Source organism: Phoca vitulina, unplaced genomic scaffold (assembly GCF_004348235.1).
Source record: "Phoca vitulina isolate PV1807 unplaced genomic scaffold, GSC_HSeal_1.0 scaffold7, whole genome shotgun sequence".
NCBI lineage: Eukaryota > Metazoa > Chordata > Mammalia > Carnivora > Phocidae > Phoca > Phoca vitulina.
The window spans coordinates 54,689,714-54,705,557 of NW_022589710.1; the positions used below are offsets into that span (position 1 = coordinate 54,689,714).

The window sequence follows — 15,844 nt, forward strand, 5'->3', positions numbered from 1 at the left end:
CTCACAGAATCTACTTAGAGTGCTTATCAAATTTTAATAAAGTTGATTTAAGACGAGCTTTGAATGCAGTTAAGTGAACACCTTTGACATGAAAGGTTTTGTAGTCTATTTTCTGTCCCCAGTAATATCCAGTAAACTTTTTGTCTCTCTTTTCCTTATAGAGCCCTTACTTCAACAAGTAGAGATTTTCTTTGTTTTCTTTCTTTTCTTGGCAGGCAGAAGAGTTGTGATGTCCAGGGTACCAACCCGTCAGCTCTGGTTTGTCATCTGGCGATGCTATCACATCTCATTTTTAAAAAAGAAAATTGCACTGGTGCCCACAGGCCATAGAAATGTCAAAACTACTAAAGAGTTTGATCCTCTCAATAGTTTGGGAAAGCTCTCCGAAAATCCCATGGATGTAACAAAAGAGCAGGAGAGAGAAGAGAGAAAGGGAAAGGGAAAAAGTAAAGCAGTATTCATTTCCCCTAAACCGATGTAGCAATCAACTTTGCAATTACCAAAATCCATTTCACTGGACTTTATAACTGGAAATGAAATGAGTGAGAAATGAGAATCTCTAATGAAGGCTCAGGTCCCCACCCATTGCGTTATCATCACATTCCACCAATTCCAACATTCACTCGCCAGCTTTGTAATTTGCAGCTTATTTTCTCACAGCTCGCCAAGCGATTCGCATTCATTTACATTATTGCCGTTTAACACGCAGACAAGTAGAAATATGGTTTCAGATCTGATGGGCTCGGCATTTTTTTTGTCTAGTTGAGTTTGTTTTGCTGCCTAAAACAAATGTCTCTGGAGCTCTGTTTAATTTAGCATGTCAAACTGCTTCCTTCAAAGGCGATTTGGAAATGCTTTATGTATACGATAGACACAAAAAGCCAGAAAAAACGGAGTGGGGAGTGATGTTTAAATGAGGAACCATGAAAACACAAGCAGGGATGCCTATCAACGTGGATGAGATTTCGATTGTTGTTAGATGAACACTGTGCATTCCCGAATTGAAACAAACAGAAGAGAGGGGCATGAGGCATTTCAAATTATGAGCTATACAGACATTTCTTCTGAAGCCTTTCTTTTTCTTCCTCTTCTTTTAATTTTTATTGTTTTTAACTATAAACTTAGAGTGGCAACTCAGGATTTGAGTAGGGACCCAAACAAACATTTTCCAGAGGTCTCGAGCTCTTGGAGCTTCCATTGTTTGTATATTCTCGATACTAGATTCCTATCAGATATATGATTTGCAATGATTTTCTCCCACCCTGGGGGCTGCCTTTTCACTCTCTTGATAATGGCTTTTGATGTACAAATGTTTTTAATTTTGATAAAGTCCACGTTACCTTTTTTTGCTTTCCCGTTGCTCATACAACTTGATGAACAGGTCTCAGTGCCCAGTGCACAGTACATTAAGATATTCTAAAAAATGTTCTTTAAAAATGGAATCTGCCTGAACTTTCCAAAAAGGAATGGCCGTCCAAAACAGATATAGGCTGACAATTTCTCATCATCAGTTCCAAAATCTGAGAAGCTATTGAGATGAAAAGTTTTTATAGTTCAGTTGTGAGCAAAACCTGTCCTAAACTTTCATGAAGTAAGAGATAGTCTTTATTTATCCCAATTAGTGGGACTATTTGTCCATTTTGTTTTAAAGTATTACTATACTTAATAATGAGATGCTATCCCAGACTCTACTGATTCTAATAATTAGCATAGATACTGAATTACTCTTTTTTGCGCTGGGATGCCAAGAAACTTCCTTTATTTTAAGGTGTACGATGTGATGATTTAATATACAAATAAATTGTGAAATGATTACCACAATCAAGTTAACATATCCATCCCCTCACATAGTTTCCTTTGTGTGTGTGTGTGTGTGTGAGAGAGAGAGAGAATACTTGAGATCTATTCTCTTAGCAAATGTTGGCTGTATTACTTTTGAAGAATCTAAAATATTCTGAATTTTGAAGAGCTTCTGAAAGGGCTGATGAGCCTGCAATGATAATAGCAACTAACAATGGTATAATGCTAGAGTGCTTAGGTTTCTCAGTCAGTTAAGTGTCTGACTCAGGCTCAGGTCCTGATCTCAGCATCCTGATTGAGCCCCGGGGCGGGGGGCTCCCTGCTCAGCAGAGTCTGCTTGTCCCTCTGCCCTTCCCCCTGCTCATGCTCTCTCTCTCTCAAATAAATGAATTTTTTTTTTTTTTTAAAGCAGGGGAGGTAATGTTTTTTAGTTTCTAATGGGCTTTCCTGTATTATCTCCCTTGTACCCCACCAAAGAATTTTATAGAGAGTGTTAATACTATTTTCAAGTAAAAACACTGATGCTCAGAGAGATGAGATGTGTTAAAGAAAACCAGAGCGGACAGAAGTTAAAACAGTGAAGATGCAATTTATTTTTTTTAAAAAGCTACGGCAATAAGGGTAAACAGACCCCAGTATTAATGCATTAAAATCCAAATACAGCTTGGACCAGTGGGAATTATAGCCAAGGAGTTAAAGCGGGGGGTGGGGTGGGGTGTCAGTGAGTTTGAAATCACTAGGAGGAAATCTTCAGGGTAAGGGGTGATTCTTGCTGAAGGTAAGTAGGTCAGTGTGAGCAGATCCCAAGGGTAGAAGTGAGGAATTTGGTGAGATATTGAGGGTGATCAGATATTGAGGGCTATGCAGGATTCTTGGCTAAAACTGGATTCTACGGGGCACCTGGGTGGCTCAGTTGGTTAAGCGACTGCCTTCGGCTCAGGTCATGATCCTGGAGTCCCGGGATCGAGTCCCACATCAGGCTCCCTGCTCAGCAGGGAGTCTGCTTCTCCCTCTGACCCTCCTCCCTCTCATGCTCTCTGTCTCTCATTGTCTATCTCGCAAATAAATAAAATCTTAAAATAAATAAATAAATAAATAAAACTGGATTCTACAAGGAAGAACATGGAACACTGAAAATGAAGCCTAGCTAGAAAGAGAGCTTAAAGTGCCTGATAAAAGTTTGGTCAAGGAGAGAGTCTTTGTCAAATGACTTTCCCAAAAGTGATGAAGTATCAGAACTGAAAGGTTAGATCTCATGTCTTCTTGGCTCCAAATTCAAGTGGATAGCAGTTTCTATTTCTTAAGCATACAGAACAAGATTTACTAAACATGTTGCCCTGTATGCAAAGTTTAGTCAACCCTGTTTCTATGGGATGCTAGAAAAAAGCTGGCAATTCATTGAGAGAGGGAGCAAGAGTGAGAGTGAGAGACAGTCACAGAAAGTTAGTCTATGCCAGACACCCTCTAGATGTGACAGTTGTAATTTTCTATTACTGTATGCCTGGAAACCTGAAGTCAGGGAGTGGGGTTGACAGAACCAAGAAGATAAACAAGACTGCCCATGTAGCCTGCTCTAGACTTCTCTTCCATGGGATATTTCCTAACAAATATATAGAAGAGGAATATCAGCTTGATGAGATTTTAGGGGCACAGGGAATTTTAGGACCCTTCTCCCTGACCTTTCTCTACCTGTCAGCTCACCTAGGCATTCTTACAGATTTAACTGGTTTTATTCTGATTCATCAAGGGATGGTAATCCATACCAACAGGGACACATGAAAGTGTTTCCATCTCTATGCCTTAGAGTGAATGATATTTTTTATATACTTCTCCAAAAGCATAAGGACTCTGAATTTGAGATGGAGAAGGGAAGGGGGCATCAAAGAACCCTGAAATTGCTCTTAAAATTTTGGGAGTCCCAGCTTACATACTTTCTTACAGGATCTTACTTGCTGTGTGATCTTGGAGAAGAGCTGTTAACCTCTTTGAGCCTTAATTTTCTTTATGTCTGGGGTAGCTGTAAATGTGGCACTCAATATTTGTAAGGCTCCATCCTGTTGGCAAATACTTCAGAAGCTAAGAACTCACTTTGTACACCTGCCATTTGGGAAGAGGGTGCAATTGGAGGGTAGCCATAGTGGGTGAACAGTTGTTTCAATAGTCCTGAGTTTGTTTCTAGTGGAAATTTCATTTGGAAGTTGTGAAGAGATTTTTTTTTTTTACTTTATTTATTTATTTATTTATTATTTATTTATTTTTTTATGTTTTTTTTTTAGGGAGGGAGAGAGAGAGAATGGGGTGGGGAGGGGCCGATGGAGAAGGAGAGAAAGAATCTTAAGCAGGTTTTCTATGCTCAGCAGGGAGCCCGAACCTCAGGGCTCCATCTCACAACCCTAAGATCATGATCTGAGCTGAAATCAAGAGTCAGATGCTGAACCAACCGAGACACCCAAGTGCGCCATGAAGAGATTTTTTTTTAAGTCAGGACACCCATGATTGCGCTTGACTTCACTCAGTCAAACGAGGGAAGGAATTGGCAGTGAGCACCACTCTGAATCATCTTCTGCCCCCTCTTTCTACTTCTACATCTGCTTACAGAAATGAATTGGACAATTTGCTATCATCCAGAATTTAGAAGACTTTTTTTCTGTTAAAAGAAGTTCATTATTCTTCCAGGTTACTAATCAGTTTAGATCTCAAATATATGGATAGGTTGGTAGGGCAAGGGGGTGGGGTGCGGAATAAAACCTGAGTAGAACCTTTCTTATTTTGTTTGATTCAACAAAATAAGCAGTTCTCATAGGCACATAAGCTATGATATAAATCCCTTTCCTCTGGCATTCAATTGAGATACATAAGGGATGTACAATGAATACATTGCGGGGGCTCAAGTCAGCTAATCCCCACACACACCCTAGCCTTCTTCTTCTTCTCTTCTTCTTCCTTTTTTAACAAAAATATCTTTACTACTAACGTTAGGAGTATCAATTACCAGCTAAAATCTTTTTTTTTTTCTTTCCAGGAAATAATTCTGCTGAAACTAATCTTGTCATATTAGGGTAGGTAGGTTAAGTAATGTTTAAGAAATTTCCCAACTTGTATTACTTATAGGGTGTCAAGATAGTAATTCTTACAACAATAAAAAACCCCATTTTTTTTTCCTTCTGTGGTTCTTATGATTCTATTATTTATAGTGGCCCCACCACCCTGGTGTAGATTCATTTCTTCTCTCCCTTGGGCTGTTAAGCCAGGACAGGAAGTATTTTGTGATGGGCAGGATAGATTTCCAGAACTCCCTGGTGCTTTTAAATCTCCTATTTTGGCTGGGGGAAATCACCCAGCACAATTTGTAATATCAGACAGCAGTGTAAGGAGAGGCTAAATGTCAGGGCTGGGGAAGCAGAATGATGAGGGATAAATGCGATTGCCTAAAGCAGGGATGAAGACAATCTCATTAGTCTTTCATTTTACGGGCACTGGTTTCTAAGACAGACAACAGGGACACAAATAGAAGAGGTGTACTCTGAGCAACTTACGGGACAAAACCTTTCCACATCGACCTAGTTGGAATGGTACATGGCCCTGCTGATGCCAGCATTTAAAGGCTTCTGATGTTCTTGGTGTTGCCTCAAAGATCTCATTAGAAGAATATAGTTCTTCTATAGTATTCCCTGGAAAACATTCAGTTTGTGGACCATTAGAGAATTTGGGGGGCTTTGTTTTTTAAACAAATCAAACTTGTTTTAGATCATGGCAATTTAGAACTCATGGGAGCATGGCATTTTCTATTATTATTGTTGCTGATTAAATCTGGACCTCAATGGTTCAATGCCATAATTGCTGTGTCAAAGCCCATCTACATCTGGGTTAAACAATTTCCCATGAAATCAGGTTAGGTCACAGTCAATTTTTTATTATTTCAATTATCTCACGTGACTGTCTCTGAATAGCTCATCCTAATCCTGGATTTACAAGTGAAATTGTTTATTTACATATTTATTGAAATAGTGTGGTAGACTAGGTATTGTAGTAGAGTGGTCAGAGTAAGATCCTCTCCCTCTCCCTCTCCCTCTGCCCCTCTTCCCACTTTTTCTCTCTCTTTCTCTCTCAAATAAATACATAAATCTTTAAAAAAAAGATGGAAAATATATTTGAAAATCCACAACAGTAAAATTACATGGCATAATTTACATTTTCCCAGGATATCAGAAATCACTTCATAATTTTATAATTTATCAGAATTATTGTTACGAATCAAAGTTTTCAGTGCATTAGAGGCATGCAAAGGGGTCAATTATACACTTATGAAAGTGTGGGATAGGAGATATTCTCGTATGATCTTCTAAGTGACTAATCACGCAATTCTCACAGCAGAGAATCTGATCGTTGGGTAATTTATGCACTTGAAGAGGCACAATATGTGAAAGAATTCATGTATCTTCAGCTATGACAGAACATTTTTTTTATTGTTTTCAAGTAACTGGGCTATTTGAATGTTAGTGCATTCCAGATTTTATTTTAGTTTTTAAAGATTTATTTATTTATTTTACAGAGAGAGAGAGAGAGTACATGACTAAGGGAGGGACAGAAGGTGAGAATCTTCAAGCAGACTCCCTGCTGAGCCCCAATCAGGGTTCAATCTCATGACCTTATCCTTTTGAAGAAGACTGGACATTTACTTTGTAGAATGTCTCTTCTTTCGGGTTTGTCTGATGTTTCCTCACAATAAAATTCAGGTTCATATTTTTGGCAAGAGGATCAAAAAGGCATTATGCCCTTTCCACCGCATCATATCAAGAAGTACATGTTGTTGCTAAGTCTCACTACTGGTCTTGTTAATTTTGATCACTTTGAAGTCTGACTGCAAGAGACCAAACTTGAGATCACTCTACGTTATTGCAACTAAACCAACTTCAGTTCCCAACTTCACATTCAAACTTTAATTTTGGAAACAGTTGTTGAGATAATGGTGTATGAGTTTTACTTGGAAACAAGATTGTCATTATCTTTTGAATTCTGTGATTTAGTCTCTGGAAACCAAAACATGGATCTAAATATTTTGTGTAAGTTAAAGGAATTGGCACGTCCAAGTTCAGTCTCTCTCATTGCTTTTCTTCTCTGTCTTGCCACATTTGGGCAAAACCCACCAAGATAACAGGACTCTGTTATCCACTGTCTATTCTTTACTAGAAATGGAGCAACATGGATCACATTCCCCTCCAAAACTCATTTAATATATACTTTCAATTCTTCCATTTTCAGTTCTTTAGTATAACAGTCAACCAAATACTTTTTTTCCCCCCCCCTTAGGGAATGATCTCTTGCTGACCGTAACTTCCCTTTAATTGTTGAATGATATTATAAGGTCAGTATATGTAAAGAGAAATAAGAACAATAGCCCAGTTTTTAGTGACAGGAATGCAGGAGAGATAAAAACAAAAATGTATAAGAGCTGCCAGAAAAATTACTGAGAGTGTAACTGGATATGTCTCTGTGTGGGAAAGGTTAGTGAAACAAGGGGCACCTGGGTGGCTCAGTCGCTTAAGTGTCCACCTTCGGCTCAGATCATGATCCCAGGGTCCTGGGATCCAGTCCTCCATCGGGCTCCCTGCTCAGCGGGGAGTCTGCCTCTCCCTCTGCCCCTCCCCCCACTCATGCGCTCATGTACTCTCTCTCTCTCATGCGTGTACTCACATGCACGCAAAAGTAAACAAAATCTTTTAAAAAAAAAGATTAGTGAAACGAGACTCATCCCCCTCTAAATCAGAAATTCAGTTGGAAATGGGACGAAAGACCAACAACACAAATGGTAAAGAGCCACATATGGAAAGGTGCATGAAATAAAACTATCCAGGTCCATCATCATATAAAAGCTGTGCTACCAAGAGGGCCAGCAGGTTGACATCCTGCTTATGTGAACTGGAACAGAGCTGACGAGATTCTTTTAGTGAGACAATCTGACCACTCTGGCTGCCTTATCATTAAAAGCAGAGAATTCTATTGCTATGTGATGATCTAAGTACTATGGGTTTTCATGGCAGAAAGTATTAAAATTGTGTGGTCGTCATTTGTGGTTCAATATGTTCATAGACTCAAACAGGATTTATCCCCAATGAAACATGGTAAATATGCAATTTGGAACATTAAAGCACAACTATCTATAGTTTCTCTATTCTGGAAGAGCCTATGAAATCAGAGGGGAGAGACCTCTTTTTTAGTAACTTTAGTATTCAGATAATTTAATTGGGAACCTTTGACTCACCACCACCGTATAGAACAGAGCTGGTCACTCATTCCTAACATCTAGTCCTGGATGGAGAAGCAGTTGATATCCCTTGCATTCCTCGACACACAGATATCTGGGTGACAGAATGGAAGAGTTTGAGTCCAAATGCTCTAGGCTGTTAGGGATCTCAGCTGTTTTCACTGTTCTCTTTTAAGTTCAATCAGTCCTAGCGTTCTACATCAACATCAACAGTGAATGTTCACTTGACAAAATACATTCATAACTACTCTATATTCCAGCTCTCTTGACAACACCATTCAATTATTAACATGTCTTTTCTGAAAATGATGCCATAGCATTAAATTCATGAGCTGCTTTCCCTGCTGCATTTTTTAAGTTTTTAAATAACAAAGACAACCTCTGTAGTTATTTAATACTTCCAGAAAGGAGTACATTTTTTAGCTACTTCATGATTAACTATTGAAATGTGTAAGCCTAGGAATTTAAAAGGTCTGTAAAAACCAAACACCTTCTAAATCTGACTTCCATTTGAAAAATTAGAGGACCATTGAACTCTTATTATAACTGCCTGTTGCTTAAAAGATCATACTGAATAACAAAGAGAAGTAAATAGATTCGATGAAAGGAATTTCTGTGGCTGGCTGCTTGGGTTTGTTCTGTGTAAAATGCACATTTATTTTAAATTAGACAAATGGCAGGGTTTCCTGCCTAATGAGACTGCTTGGACTCGTGGTTTGGAAGTGTCACCTCCATTCTTTATCAAATAATCATAATTAGGGTGAATGAACCAACCAGGGAAGTATGAAGTAAGTCAAAAGTGTATTGAATGGAAACAAAAAAGACCTCCAACAAGCAGACCACCAGGGCACAATCTAGGGGAAACATCTATAGTGCAAACACACAGCCCAGGAAAAGCTGCTGGGCACCAATACTGTGACTGTTGAATTATAGAGCTCATAGCAAGTTTGAATCCTGACTGTCCACATTGCCTACCTAGTTCTTTTTAAATTACGTCCACTCTCTCAATACAGCCCTCAAATATTCAGGTGTTTCTTTCTCTCTCTTTCACTGTTCATCAAAGCAGCCCATGATAGATTTAAATTGCATTAGTTCTTATATTTGCTTGTGGTATTTTTCTGCTCCAATTTGAGAAGCCTTTCAACAACATTGGCATTTCCCTGCCCTAGCACACAGATACAAAATTCTTCTGAATCCCTGCATGTACTCCTTTGGATGCATTGTAGAATCTGTATCAGATAGTAATAATTGCTATCAGACCCCTCTAAAATTCTGTTTTTACAAAGTTTCAGGATTGCTAAGTGTCTTTTTCTTTAAGAAAGATTCCTGAGGGAAATTTCTGGGCCAAGCCAAAACTAAGACCTGAACTTTGATTAAGTACGAAGGGCATGGTAATTACTACAGGGATAGATGAGGTCAAGGCCAGGTTATTTTTCAAAATGGTGGAAAGACAGAAGAGAATCATGTAATTAATTTGAAGGAAGCATGGAAGTGGATTTTGGAGACCTGGTGGCTCAAGAAAATGGGAGGTAGCAAACAGATTCCAGATTAGTGACTATTAGACATTGGAATGATAACACATATATATTACCAGGCCTCATTTTCCATGAATTCTGATTCAGTAAGTCAAAGGTGGGGCACAAAGATCTACATGTTTTAGATGTACAGATGATTCTAATTCACGTTGTCATCACAGAGAACACTTTTGAGGAGCACTGTACTAATATGTGATTGAACTCTTTTAGTGACAAGGGACATGAACTCATCTCAAATTTATTTAAGCCAAAGAAGCAGGATTATATTAATTCAAGTGGTCAAAATGTTCAAGAGCACATCTTTAAGGTTAAGATGAAGGTGGACCCAGGTGCTGAAAGGAAATCATCTGGAAACTTTTTCTGTCTTCTGGTTTTGCTTTCATACTTGCTTGCTTCATTCTCAGGCAGGCTTTGACTAAGAATGGTATTAATATGGCACTAACAGATCTGGCTTAAAGTATACTAGCTTAGTGAACCTATTAGGAAGATGACTTCTATTTTAAATTAGTTCAACAAATTTACTTTGATTTAATTATATTGAATTAATTTATTAAATTATTAATCTATGGAATTAATTTGGCCTACTGAAATAAATGCAGTGGGAAGGAGGATGGAACATTAACTACCTTTGTCTGCTCCCCCCCCCACCCCGGATTTTGGGATGAGGTCTTCACACACAAACCAAATGGATTGAAGAAGAATTAGGATTAGAATGTGGGATTGGATTTCCAAAAGGAAACCTGGATCCTACTCTCAGAAGAGGAAATTAATGCTAAGAAAGAATAAGCAACGTTATGTCCACTACACGTGGATTCAGATGAAGCAAAGAGACTCCTGGACCAGAATTCAATGAATCTAGGTAATGGCCAGCAACTCAGCAAGATGTTAGCTTATGGAATGGCGGTCCCTTATTGTCGAGTAAGGATGTGCTTTCTTTACACAGAATGTGTACTCTCTGCTTTGAAGAAGCACAAGTGTCTAGGAATGTGTTCAAAAGGTTCTGGGAAAGCTGAATTCAATAGGTACTGGAAGCTATTCTCACAGCAAGGGCAAAGTTCTTTGAGGGATTTTGATAGATGGGTGTAGAAATCTGAATGCAAAGACTTCAGCAACAGACTATTAAAGAACTTAGTTGGGGCACCTGGGTGGCTCAGTGGATTAAACAGTTCAGGTCATGATCCCAGAGTCCTAGGATCGAGCCCCATATCGGGCTCCCTGCTCAGCAGAGAGTCTGCTTCTCCCTCTGCTTGTCCCTTCTTGTTCTGTTCTCTCTCTCTCTCAAATAAATAAAATCTTAAAAAAAAAAGAACTTAGTTATAATGGGGGCCTGGGTGGTACTGTCCGTTAAATGACCAACTCTTGGTTTTGGCTCAAGTCATGATCTCAGGGTCATGAGATGGAGCCCTGCACTGGACTCCACACTCAGTGGGGAGTCTGCTTGAGATTCTCTCCCTCCCTCTCCCTCCACCCCTCCCCCTGCTCTCTCATTCTAAACTATATAAATAAATCTTTAAAAAAAAGAATTTAGTTATAGAAAATGATTCCTTAAGGTGATTTACCTCTAATCAGAAACTCTGAGAAAGTTTAAAGGTTTATATAGTGTGTTGGTTCCAAAATACATTTTACTTCAATATATTGTTCAGGAAAATTAGGAAAGGATATAATAATTATGTTTGATAAATGAAAAAGACCATAATAATCTGTGATTAAAAGTCATAGGTTGATGTCAAAGGTAAGATACACATTGTTGGTTTGTTTATTACCTGTCAATTTAAGGTCTTTAACATTCAGCACATGTCGCATGGTATTAAGCTATGCATATATACACACATACTATATATAAAACATATATATACATATATATGAGTATATAAATTATATACTTTACTTTTTTAATTTAGTAAAATAAATAGAACTTACAATTTACGATTTAAATCATTTTAAGTGTATAGTTTAGTGGCATCAAGTGCATTCGCATTGTTGTACAACTATTATCACTATATGAAAACTTTTTCATTATCACAAAATAAAACTCTGTATCCGTGAAACAATAACTCCCCATTCTTCCCTGATTAATGGTCAAACTTTCGTCTCTATAAATTGGACTACTTTGGATACTGCAGCTAAGTTGAATCATGTAGTGTTTTGTAGGGTTTGCCTTTTTGTAGCTAGCTTATTTTACTTAGCATAATGTCCTCAAGGTTCAACCATGCATAGCGTGTAGCAGAATGTCTTTCCTTTTTTTCTTTATTTTTCTTTCTTTCCTTCTTTCTTTTTTTTTTATTTTGAGAAAGAAAGAGTGGGAGTGGAGTGGGGGGGTTGGGGAAGGACAGAGGGAGAGAGAGAGAGACAATCTTAAGCAGGCTCTATGCCCAGCTTGGAGCCTGACTCAGGGCTTGATCTCACAACCCTGAGATCATGACCTGAGCCAAAACCAAGAGTCAGTCACTTAATTGACTGAGCCACAGGTGCCCCATGCCTTTCCTTTTTTAAAGCCAAATAATATTCCACTGTAATAATATACTACATTTTTTAAAAATCCATTCACCCATCAGGAGAGCAGACATTTCAAGCTGTTTCTATCTTTTGGTTATTGGGACAATGCTGCTATGACCATGGGTGTACAATGTGTATACATACATATACATATATATTCATATACACACACACATATATATAATCTGTGATTAAAAGTTATATATATATGTGTATATATATATACATATATATATGAAAAGGGAAGTCTACAAATGAATGGTTTTTAGTTGGTAAATATCAAACTTTTATATTTTGGATTATAACTGTCATTAGCATAAAAAATCTTATAACTTATAAAATGATATTCCTTCAACACAAGTGAGTGCTTGCTTTGGCAGCACGTGTACTAAAACTGGAAAGATACAGAGAAGATTAACGTGGCCCCTGCATGAGGATGACGTGCAAATTCATGAAGCATTCCATTATTAAAAGAAACAAAACAAAACAAAAAAACAAGTGTGGGGAAAGCCTAAAGAAATTAACTGTGGAAGTTTATAGACTTTCAATAAGCATGGCTAGACTTTAAGTGACTGCTGTGTAAATTACATTAGGGTGTGTTACACATCATTGCTCCCAGCAGGTGATACCCCCATGGTACTCAGATGACCTGTAGGTGGCATCTGGACAAACATTTTAGTTCCATGTTTATATATACATTTTTTGTGTATTGTGAAAACATGTCACCAGTGCATGAAACATGAGACAACCTTAAAATAATGCCTTGTTAAAACACACACAAAACAGTGAGTCTGAAACATAAAATTTTTTAGAAAAGTAGTAAGTGAATATGGCAAAAATTGTTAAGGTAGTGACTGAAATTTTGGTAATTTATCATGTACTTAGGAAGAAATAGCGGAAAATAAACCTATTACCAGGAAGAAAGATAAAAGTCAATTAAATTTGCATTTGTGTACATAAAAATGACAGAATAAGAGGTCTTAGCACATTAGAAAGAATAAACTAATGTAGTATTTATTAAATGCATGTGCATACAATAGACATAAAAAAAGGAAGAATTTGACTGGAGTTTGAACTAAGACTTGAAAGAAGTGATAGAGATTTTTGCCTCATTGTTCACAGTGCTGATGTCTGATTCTCTTCCTGCCAAAATTAGCTTAAAGAGAATGGAATGATTTTCACATTGAGTCCTTTTGCAGATGCACCCGGTTTTCTTGTTCATTGTCAGTTTCAAACCCCAAATGTTACACTGAACATGTTAACACTGCATTTAGCAGACCTAAGAACAGTTAAGTTAGCTCGTGGCAGATGATTATTATTGTTTTCTATTCAAAACTTTTTTTACATGACATCTCAACACTAGAGGTGAATTGTAAAACTCAGTTCAAATTACTTGACCTTTTCTCTGTTGAAGGTTAAATGGGTAATAGACAGGTTCTCATAGATTAAAGTAACTAATGAATCAAATAGTTTATTTTTTGATATTTTGAAGTTTGGCATTTCCTAAAACGTACCCATGATGAAACTTGCTTTTTTCATATCTTTTTTTTTTCTATTACAAAGCAAGAATCAAAATAGTAAAGGATGAAAAATAGGATATTTTGGTAGGAAATGAAGTCATTCATTTTTAGGGAAACAACTTAAAAACATCAGTTCTTAATCTCAGAAGGCCATATACTCATGATGTTATAGTCTTAAAGATTTGAGTTGAGAGCATTGCATAGGCATATCTGAATGTGTTTCAAATGAGCACTTCTCAATTATCTTCACATGAAATACAGGAACCAGCAAACTAGAACACTACATGGAAAAGGACTTCACCTGAAACTTCAGAAGCCCACAGTTCCACCACAGCTTTAGAGCCATAGAAAGTGCTTAATATACTTAAATTTTTGTGGATGACTGATAATATATGCTCATTTGAATGAAAGTCATCTAAAATTTCTAACTTGAACTTAAAAATAAATACCCAAAAATTAAGGAAAAGCTAGCTGTCTTTTGAAAGTTAAAACTTACGTTTTGTAAGCACAAGATTAAAGGCAGAAAATTTTAAACACTTTTACAGTTTATGTCAAAGATATAAAAGTATTTGGAGTTTATGGGAAAATGTATTAAATCTGAGAATACAGCACCCTTTTTCTGGATTGCTTGGTCTTTTTCTTTCTCTTTTTCTCTCTCCTGCCATAACTTCATCCATCAAAATATATCTGTCCTAGATTATTAAATTTTATTGCACTTCCTAGATTGTGGAGTACTTCTGATTTTTGAACATATTAACTTCAAATTTAGATATTATAAGGTCAAAGCTGATTCTTCTTAAAGAAAAACAGGCTAATTTTATCCATTTATTTGATCTCCATTAAAGCCATCATAAATGATTTATTGAATATTTTTAAAAGATAAATACCTTTTCATATGGGTCTCTAAGAAAATGCTGGAATCACAGAGTATGCCCTCTGATGATTTTTATATTCAAAAAGATTCAGTCTCTTTAAAGTTGCAATAATTAGAAACTATTTTTGCAATTTAAAAATATATATGTATACTATCAACATTCTCAGATTCTGGAGTCTATGAATGAATATTTTTCAAAAATTGGTATAAAGCACTTGAAAATACAACTTGGAATATTGATAACATTTTAAGAGTGAAAAATATGGAATTAACATTCCCTATTAATATTATTTTTCAAAATGTGTTAAAGTCAGTATTATGCAGCATTTTCAAACGTGTTTCATGAACACACTATTTTTTGCAAAATGGTTTGTGATAAAAGGAGTTAGTGGTCCAAGAAATTTGGGATGTGTGTTCCATCAAGCCATAATGCACATTAGCATATTAAGGTCTCTAAGGCAGTAGAATTACTCTAACATGGCTCTAACTTGAACTTATGTTTCATGATGTTTTTTAGCACACACATGGCATGGCTCTCAGAACTGATGAAGGAGACCATAGAAAATGATGTTTAAGAGGATACTTTGGGTCCAAAATGCTGGGATTCAAATCTTGCTACTTAAGTCTTCATCTTGGAGTTTTTTTATCTGTGAAATGGGAACACTGATATAATAGCATCTGTCTTATAAAATAATTATGGGTATTATATTAATATATGTAAGGGCTTACAATAATGCACAGAACAATGGACACTTAAAAATGCTATTATCATGATTTGGCAAACTGTTCTGGGGCTTTGAAATAACCCATGATCTATTCATTTGTTCCCATTCTCTCATTAATGTGTATGTATATGTATGTGTGTGTGTGTGTGTGTGTGTGTGTGTGTGTGTGTGTGTATGTATACATATGTATACATGCACATCTATCCATCTAATCTAATCTATTTTAATAAGTTTAATTCTTGGGGTCCCTGGATGGCTCAGTTGCTTAAGCATTTGTTTTCAACTCAGGTCATGATCCCGGGGTCTTGGGATCCAGCCCTGCATTGAGCTCTCTGCTCAGTGGGGAGCCTGCTTCTCCCTCTTCCTCTGCAGCTCCCCCCACCCCCTGCTCATGTTCTCTCTCTCTCTCTCTCAAATAAATGAATAAAACCTTTAAAAAATAAAAATAAAAAAATAAGTTTTATTTCTCAACATATTACAAAATACTTTCAATGCAAAATCATAAATAAAAGCAATCTCATCCCTTGGGTTAAGATATTTAGTTTGTTAAAAAGCAGTTTACTATATTTTCTTAAAATAGAAATAAAATCATATCCTTCTCTCCAGGAACACTGTCCAGTTAGCTATAT

General features: G+C 36.9%; 1 non-coding gene across 1 annotated transcript; it reads left to right on the forward strand.

The window, feature by feature from the left end:
* Positions 1-12,460: 12,460 nt before the first annotated feature.
* On the forward strand, positions 12,461-12,567 carry LOC116633480. Its single transcript, XR_004299743.1, has one exon. It is a non-coding gene; the product is annotated as a U6 spliceosomal RNA (small nuclear RNA).
* Positions 12,568-15,844: the final 3,277 nt, after the last annotated feature.